The sequence below is a fragment of the Hylaeus volcanicus genome, chromosome 2 (genome assembly GCF_026283585.1).
Source record: "Hylaeus volcanicus isolate JK05 chromosome 2, UHH_iyHylVolc1.0_haploid, whole genome shotgun sequence".
NCBI classification, from domain to species: domain Eukaryota; kingdom Metazoa; phylum Arthropoda; class Insecta; order Hymenoptera; family Colletidae; genus Hylaeus; species Hylaeus volcanicus.
The window spans coordinates 7,607,481-7,625,607 of NC_071977.1; the positions used below are offsets into that span (position 1 = coordinate 7,607,481).

Here is an 18,127-nt window from a genome sequence, read left to right on the forward strand (position 1 = left end):
TCGCATACTTGTCAGTCATTTTCCAACGCGCGAGAGGATCGGGCGACACCTTGCACGGCTGTTGTTCGTTTCCTGTCAGAGTCGTGGGCGACGTTTTTTTTTCCGCGGGACATGTTCCTGGTAGACGATTCCAAGCCGCTCTGGGTATATCGAACGATGAAACCGGTGAATGGCTGTTGGTAGAATGGCAGCAGAATGAATTTGGAAGAGAAAACAATCCCGTTACTATTTTTTCGAGATACTTTTCTGTATATTATAAAAAGGGTTCCATGTTTTAAGAACTCACCTTTTATGCAAGCATTTTTAGCGCGAGGTTCTGACACGTGCTACCGCAACAGTATAGCGGGCACAGAAGATGGAGCCCTGAATAATTTTTTAATTATCTGCGGAAGCTATAGCTCCTCACGCCGGGTGGAAGAACGAAAAAGATACTCAACTTTTTGCAACACCGGGAATCATGATTTATATCTATTCGTTTCCTCGTTACGACGCACAGGTATCTGATTAGTTTTCGTAAATTACGTCGTTCCACATTTTCTCGGTGGAAGTGATTGATGAATTCTACCCGATTAACATTCCGACTTGACACCAGCTACTCATTAGCAGGCGAGATTGTACCGCGTCGTATTAAAAATACAGCGGTTCAGCGGTTTCATTAGTAGCAAATCGTTCGCGTTTAGTTCATTCATGCGCTCGCTATTAAGTAATTCTCGCGGCGATGTCTCGTTGTTTATTCCAGTTGCGCATAAAACAACGGTAATCGTTCTATCAACAAACGCAAGCATCATTCTTACCGATTCGCGTAACAACCATTTTTTGCACAGTCAGATGAATTATTCCTTAAGAAAATCCGAGAGCTTCCAACGCAACGGATAATCTAACAAACTTAATCGTATCGCGCAACCAAACCCAAGCAGCCCGTGACTTTCGATACGATCGGTTGCCAAACCAAAGAAGCGAACGCATGCCAAGGCGGACGTCCATGAAACCTCATCGAGTTGCATCAGTCGGGGCTTAGGCGTCGTCACGTCGAGTGGTTAACAGAGCAAGGGAACGGGGTTAACTAAACGGAGCGTTCGCGCAAACAGCGCAACCCCCGTAGGATTCGCCGCCAGTGACTGATGGCAGCTCCTCGATCACCGCAGATCTCCCCTGACGTTGCTCGAAACGTCGTCGCACGACGAGACGCGGAGGAAGAGAGACGAACAGGGTGGGAGGACGTCGGCTATGCAAAGGCACGTCCGATACAAATCATGCTAATTCCGGATCAACTGTCACTCCGATCCGCCTTCCCTTCTCGGAGACGTTTTCAAACGCTGGACGTTCCGTCTCTTCCTATCGGTGTCATCTTCTTTCGAATTCAGAACGATCCTCCCTCCGACACATCGTCCCGATTCTCCTTTTTGATATCCTCATTCTCGAGGTTGGAAGCTTGAAAGCGTTGATAGACCGAGGTTGGCGGATCGATCGTGAAAAGCTGAAGACTCTCGGATCGTTTCGAACCTTTCACGAGTCGAACGTTCAATTCCGAATGAACATTGCACGAAGCAGCAAACGCGAAAAGGCACCGAATATCGAGGCTCCAGATCTCATTATCCACGACACTTCTCGATAAATAAACTATCGACTGTCGAGCACGCTGCTCCGGAGGAGGTCCAGCTAGCTCGGACGCGTCGGTCGAGTCCGTCCCTCTTCGGGCTGCTTCTTAATTATATCCCGTAATTCATAATTATTATGCACGAACCGATATGTACACATACGCGCGAGACTGGTCTCGGTCGCTCGGGCCGGATGCAAGGATATCTCGTATTTTCAGGTGGACAGATAGTCATCAATTTAAGGTTCGGATCAAGAAGATATAATGAGTCTACAGACTGGTGGGACGTCCGGCGCTGGTGGCGTGCGTTGAGCAGATTGGTGTAGAGAAACGAGGAGGAAGGTGGCTTTTGATGCGTCTGGCCTTCAGACTCCGCATGGATCTCGTGGATCGGACGTGGACAGAAAGAGGTCGGCATAGATCTGACGCGATGAGCGCCGCTGCGCTATAATATTAATGATGACTGGCTTGGCCCCTTAGAGGAGCCTATCTATTTCGTTCTGTCCCGGACTGTCTTGTTCCTTCGGGATGCAATTTCTCGATAATTCCGCCGTCTTCCTGCGGTTCGACGATTCGCCGGGCTGCAGTCGTTAATATTAATAAGCTGGTTAATATTAATATTGATAAGTCTGTTAATAGCGATGGGTATCGGTGGCGCGGATACCGTCGCGTTAATAGCGGCTGCGTTCTTTCGCGTAGCTGCCGGACTGGTCGCAGTCGCGTTCGATGAAAGTTTGCGGAATCGTAGGACAGCTGCGAACGAAAGAGACCAAGCTTCGAGGGATAAAATTGCTCCTATCCCGAATTCCCATCTCAAATGGTAAATTTTCCAATAAATCTTTCCGCATACCTCGGACATTTGTCACTACTCGTTCGACTCGTTTTTGCGCGACGGTGCATTTACTAAAACTCTAGCGGAATAGTGTCATCGACTAGCTTCATGTTCGCGCGGTACGATTAATGAGAGCTGGAAAGCCACTCAGGAAGTCCACTTGTTTCTTAACGACTGCATAAATATTTAACGCGTTGGAAACATGGTAGGATGCCTCCAATGAAATTCTTCTGATTTATGAACAATTTACCTCAGATCGTCGAGCACCATCTTAATTACGATCTTCTTGCGCTTGTTACTCGTATTTATTTTTAGAAGGAGTATAAGGTTACGGCAGGTGCTTAGAATCGTATCAGTTTCGTACTCGTTGTTCGATCATTTGTCATCGAAAACTACATTAACGAGACATCCTTTCGGTTAACTTTCCCGGAGAAATTATTTTCTCGGGATTTACAAAAAAATAGTTCGAGGAATCGTGAAAAGAAAAACGAACTGTAACACGTGAACTTCGACGTTGAAAACGATCCTGTTGAACGCTGCTTCGACCCCATGTAAAATCCATCAAGTCGAACCCAGAAAAATGCTCGGAAATGTAATTAATTACTGGTTCTAGCCGAACCAAAAAAAAGAGAAAAAATGAAATAGACAAGATGGTTCCGTCGTCTTACGTGACCATTTCTAGGCAGCTGAACCAGGGGGATGCCCGGCCCACTGGCTTAGAAGTATACCGCTCTCGAGACACGTGGGAAGATAATTAGTGATCTTCGCGAGGGACCAGAGTTTCCAGTAAAATGGCGTCGAACTTTCAAAAATGTCGGGCAACCAAAGATTTTTCTCAAAGATACTACGAGCTGTCTTTTTCTCGTTTGTTGTCATGGTCTAAGATTATTCTTCGTTCCATTATTTTTAGCGTTCCAAACCACTTTCTAAATTTAATTGTAAGTATTTAAATTTAAGTGGCGCGTTTAAATTACGTTTCTTTATCAAACGAAATCCGTATCTTTCAATCGTATCCTCAACGAAACCGGAATACCACGTTGACCCCACGAGAGGAGGGCCGTGTTCGTCGGTTGCCGTGGATAGGTGAACGATTTAGCATCGAATAGAGAAGAAAGACAGTGGGGTCCGTGAGATGCGAGCCAGCCAGCAAACCGTATCCTGCGGGGAAAAATGGCCGTGGCCCTGACCACCTGCTGCCACTTTGATACCGCCGCTAGAATCTCATTTAGCCGTGTAATTCCGACGTTCATTGACGATGGATCGTCCCGTCTCCGAGGTATTGTAGGTGTACTGAAACACTTCGTACCTTCTAATATATGATCGATCAAGAAGAACGAGCGGAACATCGTGCGCGTACAGCGTTACCGGAATCCCTCGCGCGGGAACCAGTCGTGTTCGTCTGGAAAGAAAAAAATTGCTCGAGTCGATTTCCAGGTGCCTTACGTCTGTCAGGACAACGTAACGGATACCTCGCGGTCGGTGAACGCTTCAACCATCTTCGTTTGTTCTTGTTCTCAACCGGTATCGAGCAACAACGATTGTTAGACGGAGGTCTAGAACCTCTACCTGCAGTTCGAACCAACGCGAGTTACTTTACTTTATTAACGCGATATTCTAACACAACCTCGCATCCTTTCAAATTAATTACACATATATAAAGGAACAATGTGCAACTAAGAAATAGAATAAACAACACAGAAACCCCCGGAACGCGATGGAACGGTTCCTCCGCAAACCGCGAGAGCCCTCGCGGCACCTGATTTTCAAGAAAGACAATGATTCAACCCTCCCGCTCTCCGACAATGAATAGCCGCTGATTGTTTGCGCAGCGTCACGGTTTACACTCGCGTTTAATTCAATTTGTGAGTGACTTATGATGTCTGTCATTAGTCATCGTGAGGCGCGCGCCTCGAAGCCGGCTTCTTCGTGTACTCTCGGCCGAGCAGAGAAGAAGACGAGGCTGAGGAAGAACGGGCCCGAGATTTACACGGATCTCGACCGTGCGCGGCGATTATAGGCCAAGAATGAACCTCATCAAGTGAATCGACTGGAAATGGTACCGACGTAACGCCATTAGTACCCCGCCATTTTGCCGGGGCGAAGGCGAAGGCGAAGACGAAGGAAGAGAGCCTTGGTGTACCAGGACTCGGGGGATCGAAGACATTTAAAAGGGTTTGAAGAGCGTGCCAGGTTTCAATCTTTATCCGATTCGCGAACTAATCGCTTGGACGAAGGAAAGAGTCCGTCTAACGCCGGTTCGAAAAACGCCTTGAAGGTACGTAATTTGCGTTTGTTCATTTCATTCTTTTGTGTCGGTCCTCTTCATCTTCGATTATTCTTTCAGGGATGAAACGAAGAAACTTTTAGACGAAGTAGAGGTAATGTATTCTATAACTCGTTGCATTAAAACTGTCGGAGTCTATGAAAAATAAGGCACGGAGATTCGAGCCCACGGTCTTCGAATCCATAGATTCGTGTTCTTGTGTAACTAAGGTGTTAATCAGACTAAGGATTCTTAGGTATGGGGGGGGGGGGGGGGGGCGATACTACAAAACTATTAGTCCTTATTTCATTACAACAAAAATTCTTTTCGTGTAAATTGCAGTGTCCCGAGGCCCAAAATTCCGCCTGGCTCTCCTTGCGATAAAGCCCGAAGGGTTTAAAGGATCTCGAAGGCGGCAAACCGAGGACGCAAAGGGCTGTTGAAGCCCGAACCGCCAATTGATTCGCGTCACAATGCCGTATATCGTTTAAGAATGCTGCTCATCAGGTGAATCGGCCGCAAATGGTAGCCAGCTAATAAGTGTTTATTATTCGTCCGCGATCCGTGCACGTGGTCGTCGGCACGTAAATACGGAAGAACGGGGAACGATGGAGACCACAAAAGAGAGAGAGAAAGTTACTGTTGGACGCCGAACGTCCAACCGACCCAGGATGATCGTGCAGATTCGTCCTGAGGTGTACGGAAACTCCAAGGGACCCCTGATCGTGCACGCGGGCCACGCAACAGCCGGAGCTGGACGCTTCGCTTCGCATGGCCGATCCAATTTTAACGCCAGGTGCTGCAACACGCGTCCTGGAACAACCCTTTGGTAACTGGATTCTTGAATCGTCGATTCCATCTTTACGAACTTCGCTAGTACGGGGTTCAACTTCAAATTTTCGCTTTCATTTTCAATTTCAGCTTCGAATTATTGGGTTGTCTAGAAAGTCCACATCGTTTTTTTGCTAGGTGGCACATTCCTTAAAAGGTGAAAAGGCTGTGGAACAAAATGACACCTATTTATTGGGTTGTCCGGAAAGTCCATGTCGATTTTTGGTAGGTGGTACAGGTCTGAATATATCGAAATGGTTAAAAACAAATATCATGTATACATCCCTTAAATGGTGGAACGGCTGTGGAACAAAATGACACCTATGTAGTTCAATAAATACATGTATATATATTATATGGCTTTGAATTTTTCTTAGAAATTACCACGAACTTTCTGGACATGTCAATACATATATATATCAAAATGTACCTTTGAATATTTCTTAAAAATTGGCACGAACTTTCCTGGCAACTCAATTGAACTAGATCTTTGGCAGAGCGAGGAGAGCAAAGCTGGTCGGCGCTAGTAGTTTGGGTAAGGTTTCTAATTGCCACGATGGAAGTTTCATCTTAAAGTTGGCGTTCTCCGCTAGAACTTTTAGCTCGAGCAGTATGGTGGATCAGCTCGTGGCGAAACGATCGTTCGATATTAGGAAGTTTCAAGATTGGAAGCGTGTACTGAGTTGACGATTTTCAAAATTGTTTGGCGACGTCTTCTTACCCAGACAGCAGAGGTCACCTTGGCTTGGCTCCTTCCAAGGACGAAGAATCGAAGAAAACAAAGATGGTCCTCCGTTGGCAGGACCATCGGGCGTTATCTCGAGGACCGTGGAGATACGTGGGCTCGGGAGGGTCGCGAGGGTGGGTGTACGTGGCAGCGTTGCTTGCGAGTCGCAGCGGAGAACAAGAGTAGAATGGGAAAAAGATGAGACGAGGAGAACCCCGTGAAGTAGACCGGGAGAAAGAAATAAGGAACGGAGGAAAGAAATGAAAGGCTGTCAGGCTGGCGGAGAGAGGAGCGAAGCGAGAAGAAATAGAGGGAGGGAAAGAGCTCTAGGAGGGTATTAGTTGGTCTGAAGGGTGGATGCGAAGAAAGAGAGTTCCCTCTTTCTTATATATTTTTTCTTATATTCTTCGGCGTTCCTTGGGAAAAGTTTGTTGTTTGAAGCAGCGCTCTGCCTCTCGCGATCATTAATCATGCCGAGTTTTGGTTTGACTAGCAGTACCGCCGGCATGGCTCTCTTCCTCCGTCTCTCCCTTTTCCGTCGTTGGCTCCCTTTCTCTCTCTTCGGCGGTGGTTCGTTCCTGTTACGTTGTGTTCCATCGGCAACGCCAACCTCGAAGCTTTCCAAGGGAAAGAAAGAGGGTAGCAGAGGTGGGGTGGCTTCGTTTTCTACCCCTCTCGCTGATCCCCCAATCTCCTGCCACCCTGCGCGGGTCCCACCGTGTCCCCCCACGTACGAAGACGTCGGCTATTCGGAAATATCATAGAGGGGTGCCACCGTAGAATAGGAAAACCCTCCTCCTCCTCCTCCTCAGCTTTTCTCTCCCCTTTAACTCACCCTCGGTGACGCGCACAGCCTACCGGGGTTGCCGATTTCTTTCTCTGCATACGGCGTCGTCTGCGTCAGGCTTTCCTAGATGCCAATAATAGATTCGGGGACTTTCTCTTCGCGCAAGATGTCGCGCGTAACCCTCCGCAGCGTTTCGAGGGGGAACAGGATAACGGTGGTACGCGACATTTTTTAAGGGTCGCTTTCTCGATGCTTCTCAAAGATTTTATCGATGTCGCTGCTCGTTTGGACGTGGACCGTGTCAGCTTCGTATGTATTGCGTTGTCCAGGAAGTTCGTGGCAATTTTTAAGAAAATTTCAAAGGCATATGTAAATTTTGGCATGTCTAAATTAAATGATACGTTTGATATTTTCAAATAAATATTTCATTATAAACACATACAGGTGTAAAGTTTGTCCATATACATATTTACAACGAATTTATTTGAAAATATCAAACATATCATTTAATTTAAACAGATTTATTTAACAGACATAGAAGGTACGAATATTTGTGGGACTGATTGTATATTTATCGAATTACATAGGTACCGTTTTGTTCCACCACCTTTTCACCCTTTAATATTTGTTTTCAACCAAAAATTGACATGGATTTTCCAGAAACTCAACGCCAGTTCCAGAGAGATGGTCGCAATCCTATAAATGCGTCGACGTTGAAAGCCAGTGGAAGTGGAATTCAATTATGAGTGTACATTGAGGCGTGTAAGTTTATATATAAACTGCAATACTTTGCGAGCCGTTAATGTCGCAGGATGTGGTATCAGATGAAGCACGCATGCTATCGCGGAGAATGAATAATGCGTTTTTTTTTATATCTTGTACGTGATCGTGACCTTTAGAGTAATGGAAGCTATCCCTCATGTTTTCTGGGTTCTCGGGTAAGTTCAACGATGTATGGTAAACGAGAATTTTAGTAACTGTCCTTCACAGACGCGCGACGCACAATACAACGTTATATCATTTGGCTTGATGGCGCTATCTCTCGCTAGCAGAATTCTATTTCTCGAATTCTCTAAGCAACATCAATCTTCAATTACTCATATATTTCTTTTTTCAGAGCCAACATGTTCAACGAGCTAGCAGTCGCTGAAGAGTGCCACAAAGAAGCAGGACGATCAAAGTGTCCACTCGCTGAACTCAAAATGGGAGACCAATAGGTCCCCATCCACAAAGGCAGCGTTGAAAGGCTCGCAAACGCGAAATTCGCCACGAAGATCGTCGCTGACAAAGGGGTTTCAAAACAACGGCCACGTTACCAGTGAATCTCATTGGTCTATTTAAAGGCGCGTTCACGCAACGCTGTCAGTCTCGGAGGCGAAGCCATACCTGTGGATCGGTGCCTCGAAAGTTAGGGGTCCCGGTGCAGTTGATTAACGATGCGAGCGTTCAGGTCGAGGTGGGTGGCGCATGCCTTTGTGACAGCACGGCCGCTCCTCCGCTCCACGACATCGCCACCGTTGCTATCACGGATTATTATAACTCGTACGTTTCATCTGGTACCCCCATCGGTCGCTCGGTAGACATCCGCGCGGTCACCGGCTATCGTCACGTCCGTTTGTCCACGTGATCGGATAAAATCAAACGATTCTCCAGCCTTACCAGAGGGTAACGCTCCGAGGAATCCGTCTTCCTCGATCGCCGCCACTTTCAGTCCGCGCGAATCGTTTTCTAGGTACCGCGACTTCGAATAGATTCTGTTCCAGGACATCTGAGCGCGGAGCGAAAATTGTAGAGCCGATACATCGCGGAGTCCAGCGACTCTGATATTAATCATAACGGTATGTTCCGGGAGAACGCTCGAATATTTACTAACCCGTAACAGGAGTTGCATCCGTGATGAATTGTACCGTTTTTCTCGCGTCGGATGCATCTGCTTAGTTGTTACAGTGTACGGTGAATCGTCGATTATCCCGACCTGTTTAGCGGTGGAGACTTTGTTCCTGCGATCGATTTTTCAGATTCACGCGAAATCAGCGACACGATGAACAACAGACGCGGCTAGAAAGAAACCAAGGGAGAATCCATTTTGCGAAATGAGTCGGGTCCAGCAAGAACGAGAGGAGAGAGAACGAAGGCGGGTAAAAAGGATAAGGGTCGATCTGACGAGGGTAACCTACCCTATATTGGCAGGCGTGGCTGCGGGATGCAGGGTGCAAGAGGGCTTCGAGGGATCGCTGATTGGTTCTCTTCGAACGGAATCGACTGGTGGAGAGAGACAGAAACGGTGCAAGGCGCTACGAAACCGAGAGTGAGAGACAAAGCTCGCGAGCGTTGGGTCTATGTAAGCTGAGTGGTCGAAGGGGTCGAATACGTCCTACCCTCAGGGAGAGAGGGGGCTCTCCGAAACCCTTATTCACGCAGCGTGGACCCTTAATAAAATGCGCATTTATACGAGCCTTTTGCGTCGCGGATATTGGCCCCGAACAGAATTTGCAACGAGGCTCGCTCTGGCTTAACCGAAACACCCGGCCGCTGATTAAATACGGCCTGGATTTTGTTCCTAATGGCGGGGCTGGATTTAAATTGATATTCGCAGCTTCCGATCATCTTTCTCCCCCTGTTGGTTAGATAGATAAAAAGGTCGCTGGATAAAAGCAGAGAAGAAATGAAAAATCTTACCACCCCTCCACGTATCGAACATAGAAATATCGACGACACAGCGAGATTCGTCCGTTCCCAATCTTTTCCATCATCCTTCCACGTTCTCATAACTGTCACGAGAAGAACGGAGGAGACCACGGGAAACGGTCTCCTTTGATAACGTCGTTCAGACCAGGCGAGCCGCGAGAGGACACGGGACGAGGGACGGCCAAGTTTCGCGGGCGACGGAGGGTGACTGGAGCGATCTCGGGATAGGTGATTGATTCGCTTTGAATGATTAAAGAACGCGAAAGAAGGGCGACAGGAAGGGGGTACGGAATAATAGCGTTCGATAGACTCATCAAACTTTCTCGAGGAAAGTTTAAAGAGTCCCGTCCGGCTCTACGGAGAAGTGGATGGATCATCGTGACTGTTCTCGATCCCAGTCGAACGTTCCCGTGAACTCTGCGGAAATTTGCCTCTGCTTCTTCCCCCGTTTGGGATCTAGGTCGCCCATAATTCCTGTAAAAAATTGTGTGCAAGGAAATAGCAAGGAGATTTTATAATTTGGATTTGCGTGCGTTAAGCGTTTGGAATTGGTTTTATGCGATTTCATTTTTATACGATATGTGAAAATAATATGATACTGTACATTTGAATCCTTATCTACTACACAAAAATAGGTTTGACTCTTGTACATCTTTGTACCGTCACCGTTACTTTAAACAAAGATTCGCAATCAGCACTTTCCACGGTAGATGGAAAAGTCAGATAAACGATTCACCCGTAACGCGTGGAGGAAGGTGTAGGTAGGAAAATGGAAGAAAGGGTTGAAGAGAAGATAGGCAAATGGACTTTCTTCCTGCGCGGTCTCAGAATTTGAATAATTTACTGCTCGTAAATAATGACGATTGTAATCAACCGGAACGAGACCTCATTGTGGCATCATCGGTAGCCTACAGTGCTCGCAGGAGAATGGCGGCGGCCGGCGGATCGGAGGACATGGTCGAGGTCTCGGTAGCCTGCAGCCAGCCCGTGCCAGCCAAAGGGTTGCGAACGTTGATTTATTACCGTGCGAATCGAATTTTTTCTTAGAGAAGAAAGTATTCGCAAGAGACGCCTTGCGGCGGGTGGTATGTTCAGCAGACGGCGAGGAACGAAATGGGAAAATGGGTCAAAGAAATTTTTGACATCCACTGAAAATCTGCCGTTGCCTACTCACTTTGAAACTTCTTTCTGATTTGTATATTAGCTTTCTTGTAACGTACATCAATACAGAATTAATTATTATCATTAACCCTTTCAAGTCTGGCGCCCACACTTGAGGACGCAAAATTACTACACATAAAACCGACAGATTTAGGCTGAATGTCCTTATACACACGAAGAAAGACCAGTTTTCCTCGAAAACTACACTATTAGGTTTTTTTTTATTTTTCCCATACTAATTTTAGTTTAAGTTAACCCTAAAAATTAAATTACATTAGTACGAGAAAAGAATAATTCAGGGTTAAGATAGTCGTCTGTAGGACAATCTATGATTCTCTTCCCATTGATTTTGCGAACAAGTTTACCGCCAAAGGTGATGCCCAAGATTCTGCGAGATGAGTTATTTAGCGACTCTCGATACCGTACACCGATTGCATTCGCACTCGAAAAGACTTCCGTTGCGCGTTCGAGGTCCCCAGCAAGATAAAGATCACGCACCTACCGCGAGTACGAAAGACGGAATGAAAGATAGCGGTACTGCTTACGGAGGGTTATTGTGCGCCCATCGGTTACGGCTCATCAGCTGCTGTAACTTCTATCTTCGCCTGGAGGAGGATCGAAGGTCCCAAGGCGCCAACTATGTCCTGTTCCGCCTTCGTCATGTTTCCCACCTTCCTCCACGCTTGTCCGTACCTTCTATTCTATTCAGCCGCATCCTCTGATTGCTGTAAATCTTCAAATTACCAATAAATACCACAAATTGGTAGTCTCGTGCTCCTCGAAGGACGGAGAGGACTCCTGGTCCCTGGTGGCTCGTAAACTCTGCGAGGATTTTTTTCTACGGCTCTCTGTTGCGTGTTCTCTCTGTTTGACTTTTGTTACTCCGTGGGCGCGACCAAGGTTGCAGGTACTTTTGAAAGGTCCGTTTATTGGGAGGCAGGAAACATTCCTTTTCAGAGAAAATGGTAATTCGATGCGGTCAGGACGTGGCACTTTTAGTGGATCGTTTGACAAATAGGAAACGAGTATGTCTGTACGAGCTGTTAGAATACTTGGGAGGATAAAGCAATACTTTGAGTCGTCGTTAAAGGAAAATTGAAAGCTATTTTTTATAGTAGAGATAATTGTCCAAGGGGTCACAGACAATGATCTTATTGCGACGTTCTTTTTTATAGTACGAATGATTGAACCAGAAAAACTGACGATAATACGTTTTTACGTCTACTATCGACAATCATTCTTACATAACGCTCCCTACGAGGCTGTCAAGCGATACGTGTAACTTACCTGCGCGAGAGACGCGCACGGTTTAATTCGGGACCATTAGCGCGCGGCGAATCGATTGCGATTTTCTATCGGCCGGTGCAGGCTTTTTGAAAAATGAGACGCTCTCCGGCTCTCAAAAGTGGTCCTAAAACGCTTGAAAAAATGCCGACAATGTGAATCCATTAATCTTGGCAGCTCGCGGTGCCGTCAGCTCTTTCTTCCTTTCTCTCTATCTTGCTCCCTGGACCAGCGTTGCCTCCAGGACATCCCTTTGCACTTACCACCTGGAACAACAACGCTTTTCCAGAAGGTTGTGCCTTCGGGAACGATTTACTCTCGTGTCGCGTTGCGTGTGACAGTGTGTTTGCCTTCGACGTTCCTCTACGAATTTAGGGAACCCGTCATGAAACTCGGAGCGCCGCGGAACTCATCGAAGGACGATGGTAAATTATTATTCGGTGCATCGAAGTCATCTCGTTAAGCTTCCGCGAGAAGGCAGAAGCACGGTTCAGACACTCGACACGGTTACGCAGCAATAACCTCTTTACCTCCTTTCCTCGTTTCCTTCTAGGCTCCAGATCTTTAGCCTCTATAGTTCTGTATCAAGACCAGAAAGTGTTAAGACATTACATTCTTCCATCCTTTTGTTCTTCTTCTTAAGGGTACTCGGGTGCCAATGTTTTGTAGCATCTCTTTCCCCCCACAACCGAGCAGGGAGACTTCCATTCCACTCGTGCTTCCGGTTCACGGCTGAAAAACGCGTCTCGAGGATCCTCGAGGACCTTGGCAGAACCGCAGGCAACGCAGGAAATCGCAGTAGGTCGTTCGAAAGCAATTAGCCCCGTGAACGTTTCTGGGTCGGCGTCTCCGTTCGAGGGCCCTTTGCGAACAATGCGGCAGCGTTTTCGGTGTATGCAAACTGTCTTCCAGAAGACGAGAGGGCGAAGGGCGTCGAATGGTAATTGTCCAGGTCACGGATGCTGCTCGACCTTAACCCAGTTACCTCGTTCTTTCATCTGCTTCGGGCGGTAATCAGCGTCCAAGGGACGTTTACACGCCTCGCCCTTCGTTGGCAATTTTCCTGCTGACGTTTGGGAAATGATTGACGGTCTTCGGTTCTTCAGCTACGCTTGCTTCGACCTTCCGATCTTTAATCTCCGACAACTATGTCACCCTGTTATCTGTGGGCTCTGTTAGACATTCATGAGACAATCGACTTTCTTTCGCAACGACTGTAGAGATGCTAGTCCGGAAGGCAGTGAATATTTTTTCACGTCATTTGCGTGGGCGTCCGGTCAAAGTAGAGGAAAAAACCAATGCACTTAAGTCAAATGATGGAAGCTAAAATTTTCTGTACTAATTATTCAATTCACAAAAAGTAGAAAAATCGCTGTCTGCCATCGATTTGACATGCCTCGTCCACGGAATTTTTAACCACCTCTATCACAGGTTTAGTAACGGTCACGCAACGGAAAATCGATGCCACGAGAGAGCCTCGACGTGTGATGTTAGAAGTCCACTTGATAGTAACTATCTAGCTTCTTCAGACTTCAGGGTCTCCATAGAGACAGTTGCCTCGACACTTGTACACTCGGTTGTCACGTTTCTGGATGAAGCTTACTCTCAATGTTGAATTCACTAGTAACTCATCGCCCGACATACTGATTTTTAACACTGCCAACTTCTCTGCCACGAATAACAGCACGAGTGAGTCCTAAGCACAGAACGCACCTTGGCGGGGAAACACGAGCGACGAAGCTTCTGTGCTTGCTCGAGGAAGGATGTCACGACGGCCGAGAGGAGGATCGTCGCTAACGACTCCGCGAGTCGGCCGCGAAAGGTGATGAATCACTTTTACGACTCGCTCGGCTATTCTTCCTCGTCCGAGGAGCCCGACTGTCGACGTAAGCCGCTATAAACGCGGCTTTTTCTCCCGGGCTGAGCCCAGGACTTCTTTGAGCGCGTCGCCGGAAGAGTCTGGCCAGTGCACGCAAATTGCTTTCAAGCGGCGATGTCAGGTGGTAATTGCTCGCGGGTCGCGGTTCAGGGGTCGCGTTAACGTCGTTACCTTCTCCACGTAGACTGATAATTACCGCACTCCCGGGCCCGTTTTTCTTTCGTTTTTCCTCGCGTGGCGCGCAAGTGGAACTACTGTTGATCGAGCAGCTGAGACTTTCACTCGACGTTTGCTCCGAGGATGGATCCTTGTGTTTGCGGACGTCACCGACTTGTTCCGATGCTGTCGTCGGTCCGCTAGGCTTCTTGTTCGTCCCGAGTAAAAACACGTGTTCCTCTTGTCGCCCTGGCTTGCTCAAACACGCTCTTCGAGAGCTTGATTGCGTCTTTCAACGGGCTGCGACGATTCCGTGGCTCGAAGCTTGCTCGGTTGTTAGGAGCTGACGTTACTCAGTCAACGCTCCGTGCATCCTGCACGCTTTTTGTACGAGCCGTTGATGCGAGATGATCGTGACTTTGTGATCTGTTGATTCGGAAACATTGAAACGTATACTTTCGTGTATATAACTTTCAATTAGTTAGGAATGTAAACGGAATCTTTTGTTTTTGCTGGAATACCAGAGGCACACGAAACGACCAGCTTCACCACTAGTTTTCACCTATCTCTATTTACGCTGACCTAGTTGAGCACTCTAAATTTTACGAACACATCCTTAAGATTAAACCAGGTCTCATTGTAATGCAATTTGAAATCCATTAAACTTTCCTTGGCCTGGATACTTGCAGATACGCTGTTATTGAGGAACTAATGAGAGTCGACGGAAGGCTCGACGACTTCCTTCGTCGGTAAGTTTACATCTGTTTCGAAACGAGGTCGATTATATGTTATTAAAGCGACGTCGATGCCCGACAACTGTTCCCTAGCTCGTTTTTAGTATCACTCGATATTACATTCTCGCGTGAACCGCGTGTTATTGGTTTTCAGGATGGAAACATCGGTGATGGAAGGATCGAAGAGCGACAGACCTTTCGAAGGTCGAGCTCGATAGGGTTTCAGAGGTGCACAGGGGTGTCCCCAAGAGGACGCAGCCTCCCTTTTCACGTCGACAAACGCGAGATCGTGATTCAGCAAATAGAATCTCCGGAGACTCGTGCTTTTCGCCTCGAACGGATCCGCTGCCAACACCTTGACGCAAAATACACGCGAGAATGGCCGAGATCTATCATAAATTCGAAAACTCCGAGAAACAAGCGTGACTTCCACCGTGAACCGGATCGAATCTCGCTAGAATCTCTTTCGCGAGTTCCCAAATATTTTGAATATTCTGGATCGATCGATCCCCAAGGATCAGGTCTTTGCGGACCTTTTAGAAAATATTTTCACCGCTGTTTAATATCGATTGGCGAAAGCGTCGTTTCCAAAACTATCGGAACTAACCCAAACCTAACCCATATTTGTTCAACTCCTCCGATTTGTATATCGCAAACGTTTTCATACGATCCAGCCTAAAGATTACGAATACCGAAGTAACTCTGTTCCAAGTCCCTCCCCAAAAAGCTTCAGTCGTGTCACGAACGATCAACAAGTAAAGCGTAGCACGGAACGCCGGTAATAAAGCGATGAAAGTGATAAATCGCGATGGTTCCAACCCACCCCCTCCGGGCCAAGCAGCGTATTGCGTTATTAAAACTTTACTAATGGTCGATAATAAGCAGCCGCTCGGCCGAGTTTGATATTAAATCGTAAACTACTACGTTCCCATTTATCATTATCACAGCGGAACTCGGCGTCCCGCGACTCTTTCGCGTCTCGACGCCAGTCGGGGAATTCCAGCCAAACGGGTTTCCACGGGAAAGCGTTCCGACAGCGGAGGATGATTCTTTCGCAGCGCGGGCAAAAACAGCCGTGATTGCCCGCGAGTGTGCTTTCGCGTAACTGTCTCTTCGATTCGCGTCGCTGAATTTCATCGAAAATCGAGACGTACGACTTTTCTCCCAACGAGTCCACTACTGGGTGGATTATGTTAGGTCGTAGCAACGATCGCAACAGAACCACCCCTTAATTTCAGCGATCCTGGCGCACTGGATGTCCCCAGAAGGGACAACCATAGCAGGGAACACGTGGTGGGACCAGACTTAGGTCTCATGGGCGATCTCGCGGTAATCGTCATTCGGGAGATCGCATCGTTTCGGTAGCGAGAAGAGGGACGGGGAAAAAGAAAGAGAGGGGAATCGTCGTTGACGAGGCACGGTCTCCGGGCTGTAGGGGTGGCAGTGGGTGTAAAAGGAGGGTGTCATGCCGGCTCGCCGGGAAAAGTGATTGATCGTGTTTCGCCGGAAGAGAAGAGGAGCGGCGAAGACTCGAGCGGAATCAGGAGAGGGAAGAGACGCGGGTGAAAGACGGAGAAAGAAGCGGTAGCCAGAAGACGCTGGGACAGGGCTGAAGAAGAGGAAGAAAGATGAAAGTCCGCGAAGCGTGAACCCCGATAGAGACGGAGAGGCCGAGCCGCAAAACGAGGAGACAACGTCCGTCCCATCCTCTCCGATCGCGCTTCGCGTCGCCTGCGTCATCCGCATGGCCCCTTCAACCCCCTCGCAGATTCCACTCGACGCCGCGCGTCCCCTTCTGCCAGGGGCCGGCATGGAGTAGCCATAAGAAAAATAGAAATAACCAACAGCCTCGTCGTATCCCTGCCTAGCGAAAAACAGAGTCCGGAGAGCTCGCGGAAAAACCAGCTGACGCGCTCTCAGCGTCCGCTCAATTGCCGCCCCATCCTGTTCGTCCGAAGTTCGGCGTTCTTCTGCGAACACTCGTTGCCCCGGGAAATATTGCGACGTTGGCTTTATCGTCACCCTTGCGACTGGACCGACAATATTGCCTTCCTGTAACACTTTCGGGGTTTCATCTCGAGGGCGGATATCTTGGGAGCTTTGGTCTTAGAGGACGGTTCATCTCTGCGTCTCGACAGAGGATTTAGAGGTGCTCGATATACTTAGTCATGCTGGCGAAGTAGTTACTTGAAATGGAACTACTCACATCACACAACCATTTCAATCGAAAATACTCATTATGAACATATCGTATTTACTTTCATCCTCTGTCCTTACACTTCATCGACAGTCTGAAGTCCTCTTCCTAGACCTCAGAAGTTCACTTCCACAAAAGTTCAAGGACCGCTACCACACGTACTTTCATCCTGTCCTTATCCCTCATAGACAGTCTGTAGTCCTCTTCCTAGACCTCAGAAGTCAACTTCTACGAAAGTCTCAAAGAACCACTCTTCCAATTTTCCGGTGTCGTTGCGCGACTATCTGCTACCAACATCGTCGGCACTCCTAAGCACCGTAGGCAACGATTGTTCCTGGACTCGAAGACATTCTCGAGGAATAGGATCACCGAGTCACCGCGAAGAGTAAAAGTAAAATACGGATCGTCTTGCCGAGTCGTTTGTCGAACGAAGCTCAGCGCGGCGCATTGTCGTGCCGCGGCAAAACAGAGTGAGTGTGCTCTTTGTATAATGACTCGGCGCTTTATATGCTTTGCTCCGCGCAGCTGATCGCAAGTAGGCGTACTTGACCGAGTGCAGACCGAGACACTTGTGGAGCACTGATATAAACACACCGCGAAAGAACGTCGGTGCCATTACTTTCAATTTGAGGCCGCATCGAGGCGTCTTACGTAATAAGCACGCAAAAGAGGTGGCGTTAAAATGCTCATGGCGCAGTGCAATAGAAAGTCGTTGTGCCCGTAAATCGCAAATGCTTCGAGTATTGATTAGGCTGATTCCGCGCACCGTTGCGACTCTCGATTATTATCTATGATCTAATTAAGGGTTGTTTGGGGACAAGATTGTTAAGAAACTCGGTGTTAGCAGATCTGGAGGAAATGATATCTGCGGGCAACTAAGTCGAGAATAGGGAACGATGACGCTATCCTCGACTTAAGTACCCGCACGCATGATTTCCTGTACGAAACGAAAGACTGAAATGGATATACTCTAACGAGACCTCCCTGTCTT

The 18,127-nt window shown here is 47.7% G+C and overlaps 1 protein-coding gene across 3 annotated transcripts in view; it reads left to right on the forward strand.

Annotated features, from left to right (window-relative positions):
• Positions 1 to 18,127, forward strand: part of LOC128872607 (homeotic protein Sex combs reduced) — a 253,243-nt gene that overhangs the window by 60,793 nt on the left and 174,323 nt on the right. The window lies entirely within an intron of this gene.